We start from the raw sequence: 12,632 nt of genomic DNA on the forward strand, positions 1-12,632 counted from the left end.
GTAAGTCACCCTGGCTATGGTGTCTGCTAAGAAATCGAATTAAAAAATACGTTGATATGAATCTCCATTGATTTATTTCTGTGTTCAACATGTATAATTCATGTATTTATTATTATCTTCTCTCTGCATTTATTTTTAATTCTGCCTTGGATTATCCTCCATACATGTCGCACAAATGAATGTACAATGCATTCTGGCCCTTCTCATCACTACAACAAGCAAAGGCAAAATATGAAAGAGAACGTGAGTTGAAAAGGTGAGGTGGTGTTTTTCTCTTTATATCTCTATTTACAGAGTAGACGAAATGCAGAGGAGGAAATATAAATAGAAAAGAAGAAAAAATGTCAACGAAGAACTGTAAAGGCACAGAGGGAAATGTGAACATAAAATTGGTATTACATACGGACATACGTTTTTTCTTAGATCTATGTAAAAATGTAATATTTTATAGCATAGAGCGAAGTAATATGAACTGATACAGAATATTAGATGAAGTCTAAATACATCTGTTTGTTCAAAACAGAATACACTGTATTGTTCTTGTTGTGAATACATTGGGGTGGATATATTTACGAATGGTATGGTGGTTGTGATCAAGAAGTGAAAAATGACGACCCCTCGTATGCTTGTGAGGATCTCAGCAGGGCTGTCCTGCGGGCTGAAGACGGGTCTGGTAGCAGATGAAGGAGCTCTGGAGAATGCGGGGATCGGTCCCGCCACCTCTCGCATGCTAAGCGAGCGCTCTACCATCTGAGCTAATTCCCCGCTGCTTTCTGTGGCAGCACCGCCCTGTGCAGCGCCGGCTGCAGGTTCGCTCTGAACTTTGCATCCCTTTGGGTTCACTGATACCCTGTTCCAGGACAGAAGAAGCTGTTTCCATCGGATTGCTTGAGTGCGTCCAAACGTGGGGCCAGTGGCGCAATGGATAACACGTCTGACTACGAATCAGAAGACTGTAGGTTCGACTCCTACCTGGCTCGACAGCATCTACAACCAACTCTCACTGTTTTCTTCTCATATCTGGCGACCAGCAACACTACATCATAGTGTGCCTGACCAGGCATGGGAGGACCATCAAAGTCACCGCTACCACACTCCAATCTCATTCCATGATGATTATCAAACCATTGCACCAGTGTGACTGAGGTGCAACATACATTCAATGTGTTCATGGCTCCATCTGCTCATTCAATTCAACCTGTACCCGACTGCTGCCTCTCACCTGAACCGTAGTCAACAGAAATGCGCACTTGTATCACACCTTGTCGACACTGTTAATGTGTCATTGACACCCAATAACCTGACATGTTGCTTAATCCGTTTAATCTCAATTCTTTCATAATAAGACTCTGTTACAATAAGACACTTCCACAACACTACATTCATTTGAACAGATAATCACTTTTGAATACAGTGTGGAGTAGTGGTTTGGGCTCTGTACCCTGTAGCACAGCACGGTGTGTGCAATCTCTGGTACACTTACTACTCTTGAGCAAGGGACTTTAGCTAGATTGCACCAGTTAATGCCCACCCATGCCAATGGGTTAAGTGTAAGGAAAACAAAATGTGGTAATATCTCGTTAACATCTGTAAGTCACCCTGGCTATGGTGTCTGCTAAGAAATCGAATTAAAAAATACGTTGATATGAATCTCCATTGATTTATTTCTGTGTTCAACATGTATAATTCATGTATTTATTATTATCTTCTCTCTGCATTTATTTTTTATTCTGCCTTGGATTATCCTCCATACATGTCGCACAAATGAATGTACAATGCATTCTGGCCCTTCTCATCACTACAACAAGCAAAGCCAAAATATGAAAGAGAACGTGAGTTGAAAAGGTGAGGTGGTGTTTTTCTCTTTATATCTCTATTTACAGAGTAGACGAAATGCAGAGGAGGAAATATAAATAGAAAAGAAGAAAAAATGTCAACGAAGAACTGTAAATGCACAGAGGGAAATGTGAACATAAAATTGGTATTACATACGGACATACGATTTTTCTTAGATCTATGTAAAAATGTAATATTTTATAGCATAGAGCGAAGTAATATGAACTGAAACAGACTATTTGAAGAAGTCTAAATACATCTGCTTGTTCAAAACAGAATACACTGTTTGGTTCTTGTTGTGAATACATTGGGGTGGATATATTTACGAATGGTATGGTGGTTGTGATCAAGAAGTGAAAAATGATGACCCCTCGTATGCTTGTGAGGATCTCAGCAGGGCTGTCCTGCGGGCTGAAGACGGGTCTGGTAGCAAATGAAGGAGCTCTGGAGAATGCGGGCATCGGTCCCGCCACCTCTCGCATGCTAAGCGAGCGCTCTACCATCTGAGCTAATTCCCCGCTGCTTCCTGTGGCAGCACCGCCCTGTGCAGCGCCGGCTGCAGGTTCGCTCTGAACTTTGCATCCCTTTGGGTTCACTGATACCCTGTTCCAGGACAGAAGAAGCTGTTTCCATCGGATTGCTTGAGTGCGTCCAAACGTGGGGCCAGTGGCGCAATGGATAACGCGTCTGACTACGAATCAGAAGACTGTAGGTTCGACTCCTACCTGGCTCGAAAGCATCTACATCCAACTCTCACTGTTTTCTTCTCATATCTGGCGACCAGCAGCACTACATCATAGTGTGCCGGACCAGGCATGGGAGGACCATCAAAGTCACCGCTACCACACTCCAATCTCATTCCATGATGATTATCAAACCAATGCACCAGTGTGACTGAGGTGCAACATACATTCAATGTCTTCATGGCTCCATCTGCTCATTCAATTCAACCTGTACCCGACTGCTGCCTCTCACCTGAAACGTAGTCAACAGAAATGCGCACTTGTATCACACCTTGTCGACACTGTTAATGTGTCATTGACACCCAATAACCTGACATGTTGCTTAATCCGTTTAATCTCAATTCTTTCATAATAAGACTCTGTTACAATAAGACACTTCCACAACACTACATTCATTTGAACAGATAATCACTTTTGAATACAGTGTGGAGTAGTGGTTTGGGCTCTGTACCCTGTAGCACAGCACGGTGTGTGCAATCTCTGGTACACTTACTACTCTTGAGCAAGGGACTTTAGCTGGATTGCACCAGTTAATGCCCACCCATGCCAATGGGTTAAGTGTAAGGAAAACAAAATGTGGTAATATCTCGTTAACATCTGTAAGTCACCCTGGCTATGGTGTCTGCTAAGAAATCGAATTAAAAAATACGTTGATATGAATCTCCATTGATTTATTTCTGTGTTCAACATGTATAATTCATGTATTTATTATTATCTTCTCTCTGCATTTATTTTTAATTCTGCCTTGGATTATCCTCCATACATGTCGCACAAATGAATGTACAATGCATTCTGGCCCTTCTCATCACTACAACAAGCAAAGGCAAAATATGAAAGAGAACGTGAGTTGAAAAGGTGAGGTGGTGTTTTTCTCTTTATATCTCTATTTACAGAGTAGACGAAATGCAGAGGAGGAAATATAAATAGAAAAGAAGAAAAAATGTCAACGAAGAACTGTAAAGGCACAGAGGGAAATGTGAACATAAAATTGGTATTACATACGGACATACGTTTTTTCTTAGATCTATGTAAAAATGTAATATTTTATAGCATAGAGCGAAGTAATATGAACTGATACAGAATATTAGATGAAGTCTAAATACATCTGTTTGTTCAAAACAGAATACACTGTATTGTTCTTGTTGTGAATACATTGGGGTGGATATATTTACGAATGGTATGGTGGTTGTGATCAAGAAGTGAAAAATGACGACCCCTCGTATGCTTGTGAGGATCTCAGCAGGGCTGTCCTGCGGGCTGAAGACGGGTCTGGTAGCAGATGAAGGAGCTCTGGAGAATGCGGGGATCGGTCCCGCCACCTCTCGCATGCTAAGCGAGCGCTCTACCATCTGAGCTAATTCCCCGCTGCTTTCTGTGGCAGCACCGCCCTGTGCAGCGCCGGCTGCAGGTTCGCTCTGAACTTTGCATCCCTTTGGGTTCACTGATACCCTGTTCCAGGACAGAAGAAGCTGTTTCCATCGGATTGCTTGAGTGCGTCCAAACGTGGGGCCAGTGGCGCAATGGATAACACGTCTGACTACGAATCAGAAGACTGTAGGTTCGACTCCTACCTGGCTCGACAGCATCTACAACCAACTCTCACTGTTTTCTTCTCATATCTGGCGACCAGCAACACTACATCATAGTGTGCCTGACCAGGCATGGGAGGACCATCAAAGTCACCGCTACCACACTCCAATCTCATTCCATGATGATTATCAAACCATTGCACCAGTGTGACTGAGGTGCAACATACATTCAATGTGTTCATGGCTCCATCTGCTCATTCAATTCAACCTGTACCCGACTGCTGCCTCTCACCTGAACCGTAGTCAACAGAAATGCGCACTTGTATCACACCTTGTCGACACTGTTAATGTGTCATTGACACCCAATAACCTGACATGTTGCTTAATCCGTTTAATCTCAATTCTTTCATAATAAGACTCTGTTACAATAAGACACTTCCACAACACTACATTCATTTGAACAGATAATCACTTTTGAATACAGTGTGGAGTAGTGGTTTGGGCTCTGTACCCTGTAGCACAGCACGGTGTGTGCAATCTCTGGTACACTTACTACTCTTGAGCAAGGGACTTTAGCTAGATTGCACCAGTTAATGCCCACCCATGCCAATGGGTTAAGTGTAAGGAAAACAAAATGTGGTAATATCTCGTTAACATCTGTAAGTCACCCTGGCTATGGTGTCTGCTAAGAAATCGAATTAAAAAATACGTTGATATGAATCTCCATTGATTTATTTCTGTGTTCAACATGTATAATTCATGTATTTATTATTATCTTCTCTCTGCATTTATTTTTTATTCTGCCTTGGATTATCCTCCATACATGTCGCACAAATGAATGTACAATGCATTCTGGCCCTTCTCATCACTACAACAAGCAAAGCCAAAATATGAAAGAGAACGTGAGTTGAAAAGGTGAGGTGGTGTTTTTCTCTTTATATCTCTATTTACAGAGTAGACGAAATGCAGAGGAGGAAATATAAATAGAAAAGAAGAAAAAATGTCAACGAAGAACTGTAAATGCACAGAGGGAAATGTGAACATAAAATTGGTATTACATACGGACATACGATTTTTCTTAGATCTATGTAAAAATGTAATATTTTATAGCATAGAGCGAAGTAATATGAACTGAAACAGACTATTTGAAGAAGTCTAAATACATCTGCTTGTTCAAAACAGAATACACTGTTTGGTTCTTGTTGTGAATACATTGGGGTGGATATATTTACGAATGGTATGGTGGTTGTGATCAAGAAGTGAAAAATGATGACCCCTCGTATGCTTGTGAGGATCTCAGCAGGGCTGTCCTGCGGGCTGAAGACGGGTCTGGTAGCAAATGAAGGAGCTCTGGAGAATGCGGGCATCGGTCCCGCCACCTCTCGCATGCTAAGCGAGCGCTCTACCATCTGAGCTAATTCCCCGCTGCTTCCTGTGGCAGCACCGCCCTGTGCAGCGCCGGCTGCAGGTTCGCTCTGAACTTTGCATCCCTTTGGGTTCACTGATACCCTGTTCCAGGACAGAAGAAGCTGTTTCCATCGGATTGCTTGAGTGCGTCCAAACGTGGGGCCAGTGGCGCAATGGATAACGCGTCTGACTACGAATCAGAAGACTGTAGGTTCGACTCCTACCTGGCTCGAAAGCATCTACATCCAACTCTCACTGTTTTCTTCTCATATCTGGCGACCAGCAGCACTACATCATAGTGTGCCGGACCAGGCATGGGAGGACCATCAAAGTCACCGCTACCACACTCCAATCTCATTCCATGATGATTATCAAACCAATGCACCAGTGTGACTGAGGTGCAACATACATTCAATGTCTTCATGGCTCCATCTGCTCATTCAATTCAACCTGTACCCGACTGCTGCCTCTCACCTGAAACGTAGTCAACAGAAATGCGCACTTGTATCACACCTTGTCGACACTGTTAATGTGTCATTGACACCCAATAACCTGACATGTTGCTTAATCCGTTTAATCTCAATTCTTTCATAATAAGACTCTGTTACAATAAGACACTTCCACAACACTACATTCATTTGAACAGATAATCACTTTTGAATACAGTGTGGAGTAGTGGTTTGGGCTCTGTACCCTGTAGCACAGCACGGTGTGTGCAATCTCTGGTACACTTACTACTCTTGAGCAAGGGACTTTAGCTGGATTGCACCAGTTAATGCCCACCCATGCCAATGGGTTAAGTGTAAGGAAAACAAAATGTGGTAATATCTCGTTAACATCTGTAAGTCACCCTGGCTATGGTGTCTGCTAAGAAATCGAATTAAAAAATACGTTGATATGAATCTCCATTGATTTATTTCTGTGTTCAACATGTATAATTCATGTATTTATTATTATCTTCTCTCTGCATTTATTTTTAATTCTGCCTTGGATTATCCTCCATACATGTCGCACAAATGAATGTACAATGCATTCTGGCCCTTCTCATCACTACAACAAGCAAAGGCAAAATATGAAAGAGAACGTGAGTTGAAAAGGTGAGGTGGTGTTTTTCTCTTTATATCTCTATTTACAGAGTAGACGAAATGCAGAGGAGGAAATATAAATAGAAAAGAAGAAAAAATGTCAACGAAGAACTGTAAAGGCACAGAGGGAAATGTGAACATAAAATTGGTATTACATACGGACATACGATTTTTCTTAGATCTATGTAAAAATGTAATATTTTATAGCATAGAGCGAAGTAATATGAACTGATACAGAATATTAGATGAAGTCTAAATACATCTGTTTGTTCAAAACAGAATACACTGTATTGTTCTTGTTGTGAATACATTGGGGTGGATATATTTACGAATGGTATGGTGGTTGTGATCAAGAAGTGAAAAATGACGACCCCTCGTATGCTTGTGAGGATCTCAGCAGGGCTGTCCTGCGGGCTGAAGACGGGTCTGGTAGCAGATGAAGGAGCTCTGGAGAATGCGGGCATCGGTCCCGCCACCTCTCGCATGCTAAGCGAGCGCTCTACCATCTGAGCTAATTCCCCGCTGCTTCCTGTGGCAGCACCGCCCTGTGCAGCGCCGGCTGCAGGTTCGCTCTGAACTTTGCATCCCTTTGGGTTCACTGATACCCTGTTCCAGGACAGAAGAAGCTGTTTCCATCGGATTGCTTGAGTGCGTCCAAACGTGGGGCCAGTGGCGCAATGGATAACGCGTCTGACTACGAATCAGAAGACTGTAGGTTCGACTCCTACCTGGCTCGAAAGCATCTACATCCAACTCTCACTGTTTTCTTCTCATATCTGGCGACCAGCAGCACTACATCATAGTGTGCCGGACCAGGCATGGGAGGACCATCAAAGTCACCGCTACCACACTCCAATCTCATTCCATGATGATTATCAAACCAATGCACCAGTGTGACTGAGGTGCAACATACATTCAATGTCTTCATGGCTCCATCTGCTCATTCAATTCAACCTGTACCCGACTGCTGCCTCTCACCTGAAACGTAGTCAACAGAAATGCGCACTTGTATCACACCTTGTCGACACTGTTAATGTGTCATTGACACCCAATAACCTGACATGTTGCTTAATCCGTTTAATCTCAATTCTTTCATAATAAGACTCTGTTACAATAAGACACTTCCACAACACTACATTCATTTGAACAGATAATCACTTTTGAATACAGTGTGGAGTAGTGGTTTGGGCTCTGTACCCTGTAGCACAGCACGGTGTGTGCAATCTCTGGTACACTTACTACTCTTGAGCAAGGGACTTTAGCTGGATTGCACCAGTTAATGCCCACCCATGCCAATGGGTTAAGTGTAAGGAAAACAAAATGTGGTAATATCTCGTTAACATCTGTAAGTCACCCTGGCTATGGTGTCTGCTAAGAAATCGAATTAAAAAATACGTTGATATGAATCTCCATTGATTTATTTCTGTGTTCAACATGTATAATTCATGTATTTATTATTATCTTCTCTCTGCATTTATTTTTAATTCTGCCTTGGATTATCCTCCATACATGTCGCACAAATGAATGTACAATGCATTCTGGCCCTTCTCATCACTACAACAAGCAAAGGCAAAATATGAAAGAGAACGTGAGTTGAAAAGGTGAGGTGGTGTTTTTCTCTTTATATCTCTATTTACAGAGTAGACGAAATGCAGAGGAGGAAATATAAATAGAAAAGAAGAAAAAATGTCAACGAAGAACTGTAAAGGCACAGAGGGAAATGTGAACATAAAATTGGTATTACATACGGACATACGTTTTTTCTTAGATCTATGTAAAAATGTAATATTTTATAGCATAGAGCGAAGTAATATGAACTGATACAGAATATTAGATGAAGTCTAAATACATCTGTTTGTTCAAAACAGAATACACTGTATTGTTCTTGTTGTGAATACATTGGGGTGGATATATTTACGAATGGTATGGTGGTTGTGATCAAGAAGTGAAAAATGACGACCCCTCGTATGCTTGTGAGGATCTCAGCAGGGCTGTCCTGCGGGCTGACGACGGGTCTGGTAGCAGATGAAGGAGCTCTGGAGAATGCGGGCATCGGTCCCGCCACCTCTCGCATGCTAAGCGAGCGCTCTACCATCTGAGCTAATTCCCCGCTGCTTCCTGTGGCAGCACCGCCCTGTGCAGCGCCGGCTGCAGGTTCGCTCTGAACTTTGCATCCCTTTGGGTTCACTGATACCCTGTTCCAGGACAGAAGAAGCTGTTTCCATCGGATTGCTTGAGTGCGTCCAAACGTGGGGCCAGTGGCGCAATGGATAACGCGTCTGACTACGAATCAGAAGACTGTAGGTTCGACTCCTACCTGGCTCGACAGCATCTACAACCAACTCTCACTGTTTTCTTCTCATATCTGGCGACCAGCAACACTACATCATAGTGTGCCGGACCAGGCATGGGAGGACCATCAAAGTCACCGCTACCACACTCCAATCTCATTCCATGATGATTATCAAACCATTGCACCAGTGTGACTGAGGTGCAACATACATTCAATGTCTTCATGGCTCCATCTGCTCATTCAATTCAACCTGTACCCGACTGCTGCCTCTCACCTGAAACGTAGTCAACAGAAATGCGCACTTGTATCACACCTTGTCGACACTGTTAATGTGTCATTGACACCCAATATCCTGACATGTTGCTTAATCCGTTTAATCTCAATTCTTTCATAATAAGACTCTGTTACAATAAGACACTTCCACAACACTACATTCATTTGAATAGACAATCACTTTTGAATACAGTGTGGAGTAGTGGTTTGGGCTCTGTACCCTGTAGCACAGCACGGTGTGTGCAATCTCTGGTACACTTACTACTCTTGAGCAAGGGACTTTAGCTAGATTGCACCAGTTAATGCCCACCCATGCCAATGGGTTAAGTGTAAGGAAAACAAAATGTGGTAATATCTCGTTAACATCTGTAAGTCACCCTGGCTATGGTGTCTGCTAAGAAATCGAATTAAAAAATACGTTGATATGAATCTCCATTGATTTATTTCTGTGTTCAACATGTATAATTCATGTATTTATTATTATCTTCTCTCTGCATTTATTTTTAATTCTGCCTTGGATTATCCTCCATACATGTCGCACAAATCAATGTACAATGCATTCTGGCCCTTCTCATCACTACAACAAGCAAAGGCAAAATATGAAAGAGAACGTGAGTTGAAAAGGTGAGGTGGTGTTTTTCTCTTTATATCTCTATTTACAGAGTAGACGAAATGCAGAGGAGGAAATATAAATAGAAAAGAAGAAAAAATGTCAACGAAGAACTGTAAATGCACAGAGGGAAATGTGAACATAAAATTGGTATTACATACGGACATACGTTTTTTCTTAGATCTATGTAAAAATGTAATATTTTATAGCATAGAGCGAAGTAATATGAACTGATACAGAATATTAGATGAAGTCTAAATACATCTGTTTGTTCAAAACAGAATACACTGTATTGTTCTTGTTGTGAATACATTGGGGTGGATATATTTACGAATGGTATGGTGGTTGTGATCAAGAAGTGAAAAATGATGACCCCTCGTATGCTTGTGAGGATCTCAGCAGGGCTGTCCTGCGGGCTGACGACGGGTCTGGTAGCAGATGAAGGAGCTCTGGAGAATGCGGGCATCGGTCCCGCCACCTCTCGCATGCTAAGCGAGCGCTCTACCATCTGAGCTAATTCCCCGCTGCTTCCTGTGGCAGCACCGCCCTGTGCAGCGCCGGCTGCAGGTTCGCTCTGAACTTTGCATCCCTTTGGGTTCACTGATACCCTGTTCCAGGACAGAAGAAGCTGTTTCCATCGGATTGCTTGAGTGCGTCCAACCGTGGGGCCAGTGGCGCAATGGATAACGCGTCTGACTACGAATCAGAAGACTGTAGGTTCGACTCCTACCTGGCTCGACAGCATCTACAACCAACTCTCACTGTTTTCTTCTCATATCTGGCGACCAGCAGCACTACATCATAGTGTGCCTGACCAGGCATGGGAGGACCATCAAAGTCACCGCTACCACACTCCAATCTCATTCCATGATGATTATCAAACCATTGCACCAGTGTGACTGAGGTGCAACATACATTCAATGTGTTCATGGCTCCATCTGCTCATTCAATTCAACCTGTACCCGACTGCTGCCTCTCACCTGAAACGTAGTCAACAGAAATGCGCACTTGTATCACACCTTGTCGACACTGTTAATGTGTCATTGACACCCAATATCCTGACATGTTGCTTAATCCGTTTAATCTCAATTCTTTCATAATAAGACTCTGTTACAATAAGACACTTCCACAACACTACATTCATTTGAATAGACAATCACTTTTGAATACAGTGTGGAGTAGTGGTTTGGGCTCTGTACCCTGTAGCACAGCACGGTGTGTGCAATCTCTGGTACACTTACTACTCTTGAGCAAGGGACTTTAGCTAGATTGCACCAGTTAATGCCCACCCATGCCAATGGGTTAAGTGTAAGGAAAACAAAATGTGGTAATATCTCGTTAACATCTGTAAGTCACCCTGGCTATGGTGTCTGCTAAGAAATCGAATTAAAAAATACGTTGATATGAATCTCCATTGATTTATTTCTGTGTTCAACATGTATAATTCATGTATTTATTATTATCTTCTCTCTGCATTTATTTTTAATTCTGCCTTGGATTATCCTCCATACATGTCGCACAAATCAATGTACAATGCATTCTGGCCCTTCTCATCACTACAACAAGCAAAGGCAAAATATGAAAGAGAACGTGAGTTGAAAAGGTGAGGTGGTGTTTTTCTCTTTATATCTCTATTTACAGAGTAGACGAAATGCAGAGGAGGAAATATAAATAGAAAAGAAGAAAAAATGTCAACGAAGAACTGTAAATGCACAGAGGGAAATGTGAACATAAAATTGGTATTACATACGGACATACGTTTTTTCTTAGATCTATGTAAAAATGTAATATTTTATAGCATAGAGCGAAGTAATATGAACTGATACAGAATATTAGATGAAGTCTAAATACATCTGTTTGTTCAAAACAGAATACACTGTATTGTTCTTGTTGTGAATACATTGGGGTGGATATATTTACGAATGGTATGGTGGTTGTGATCAAGAAGTGAAAAATGATGACCCCTCGTATGCTTGTGAGGATCTCAGCAGGGCTGTCCTGCGGGCTGACGACGGGTCTGGTAGCAGATGAAGGAGCTCTGGAGAATGCGGGCATCGGTCCCGCCACCTCTCGCATGCTAAGCGAGCGCTCTACCATCTGAGCTAATTCCCCGCTGCTTCCTGTGGCAGCACCGCCCTGTGCAGCGCCGGCTGCAGGTTCGCTCTGAACTTTGCATCCCTTTGGGTTCACTGATACCCTGTTCCAGGACAGAAGAAGCTGTTTCCATCGGATTGCTTGAGTGCGTCCAACCGTGGGGCCAGTGGCGCAATGGATAACGCGTCTGACTACGAATCAGAAGACTGTAGGTTCGACTCCTACCTGGCTCGACAGCATCTACAACCAACTCTCACTGTTTTCTTCTCATATCTGGCGACCAGCAGCACTACATCATAGTGTGCCTGACCAGGCATGGGAGGACCATCAAAGTCACCGCTACCACACTCCAATCTCATTCCATGATGATTATCAAACCATTGCACCAGTGTGACTGAGGTGCAACATACATTCAATGTGTTCATGGCTCCATCTGCTCATTCAATTCAACCTGTACCCGACTGCTGCCTCTCACCTGAAACGTAGTCAACAGAAATGCGCACTTGTATCACACCTTGTCGACACTGTTAATGTGTCATTGACACCCAATATCCTGACATGTTGCTTAATCCGTTTAATCTCAATTCTTTCATAATAAGACTCTGTTACAATAAGACACTTCCACAACACTACATTCATTTGAATAGACAATCACTTTTGAATACAGTGTGGAGTAGTGGTTTGGGCTCTGTACCCTGTAGCACAGCACGGTGTGTGCAATCTCTGGTACACTTACTACTCTTGAGCAAGGGACTTTAGCTA

The 12,632-nt window shown here is 42.6% G+C and overlaps 10 non-coding genes across 10 annotated transcripts; 8 read left to right on the forward strand and 2 right to left on the reverse strand.

Moving 5' to 3' along the window:
* Window positions 1-692: 692 nt before the first annotated feature.
* Window positions 693-765, reverse strand: trnaa-agc (transfer RNA alanine (anticodon AGC)). The gene has a single exon. It is a non-coding gene; the product is annotated as a tRNA-Ala (tRNA).
* A 142-nt stretch (window positions 766-907) lies between these two features.
* On the forward strand, window positions 908-980 carry trnar-acg (transfer RNA arginine (anticodon ACG)). Its single transcript has one exon. It is a non-coding gene; the product is annotated as a tRNA-Arg (tRNA).
* Window positions 981-2,496: 1,516 nt separating this feature from the next.
* On the forward strand, window positions 2,497-2,569 carry trnar-acg (transfer RNA arginine (anticodon ACG)). The gene has a single exon. It is a non-coding gene; the product is annotated as a tRNA-Arg (tRNA).
* Window positions 2,570-3,870: 1,301 nt separating this feature from the next.
* On the reverse strand, window positions 3,871-3,943 carry trnaa-agc (transfer RNA alanine (anticodon AGC)). The gene has a single exon. It is a non-coding gene; the product is annotated as a tRNA-Ala (tRNA).
* A 142-nt stretch (window positions 3,944-4,085) lies between these two features.
* On the forward strand, window positions 4,086-4,158 carry trnar-acg (transfer RNA arginine (anticodon ACG)). The gene has a single exon. It is a non-coding gene; the product is annotated as a tRNA-Arg (tRNA).
* Window positions 4,159-5,674: 1,516 nt separating this feature from the next.
* trnar-acg (transfer RNA arginine (anticodon ACG)) lies at window positions 5,675-5,747 on the forward strand. The gene has a single exon. It is a non-coding gene; the product is annotated as a tRNA-Arg (tRNA).
* Window positions 5,748-7,263: 1,516 nt separating this feature from the next.
* On the forward strand, window positions 7,264-7,336 carry trnar-acg (transfer RNA arginine (anticodon ACG)). Its single transcript has one exon. It is a non-coding gene; the product is annotated as a tRNA-Arg (tRNA).
* Window positions 7,337-8,852: 1,516 nt separating this feature from the next.
* Window positions 8,853-8,925, forward strand: trnar-acg (transfer RNA arginine (anticodon ACG)). Its single transcript has one exon. It is a non-coding gene; the product is annotated as a tRNA-Arg (tRNA).
* A 1,516-nt stretch (window positions 8,926-10,441) lies between these two features.
* On the forward strand, window positions 10,442-10,514 carry trnar-acg (transfer RNA arginine (anticodon ACG)). Its single transcript has one exon. It is a non-coding gene; the product is annotated as a tRNA-Arg (tRNA).
* Window positions 10,515-12,030: 1,516 nt separating this feature from the next.
* On the forward strand, window positions 12,031-12,103 carry trnar-acg (transfer RNA arginine (anticodon ACG)). Its single transcript has one exon. It is a non-coding gene; the product is annotated as a tRNA-Arg (tRNA).
* The last annotated feature ends 529 nt before the right edge of the window (window positions 12,104-12,632 follow it).

The sequence above is a fragment of the Amia ocellicauda genome, chromosome 14, assembly GCF_036373705.1.
Source record: "Amia ocellicauda isolate fAmiCal2 chromosome 14, fAmiCal2.hap1, whole genome shotgun sequence".
Taxonomy (NCBI): Eukaryota; Metazoa; Chordata; class Actinopteri; order Amiiformes; family Amiidae; genus Amia; species Amia ocellicauda.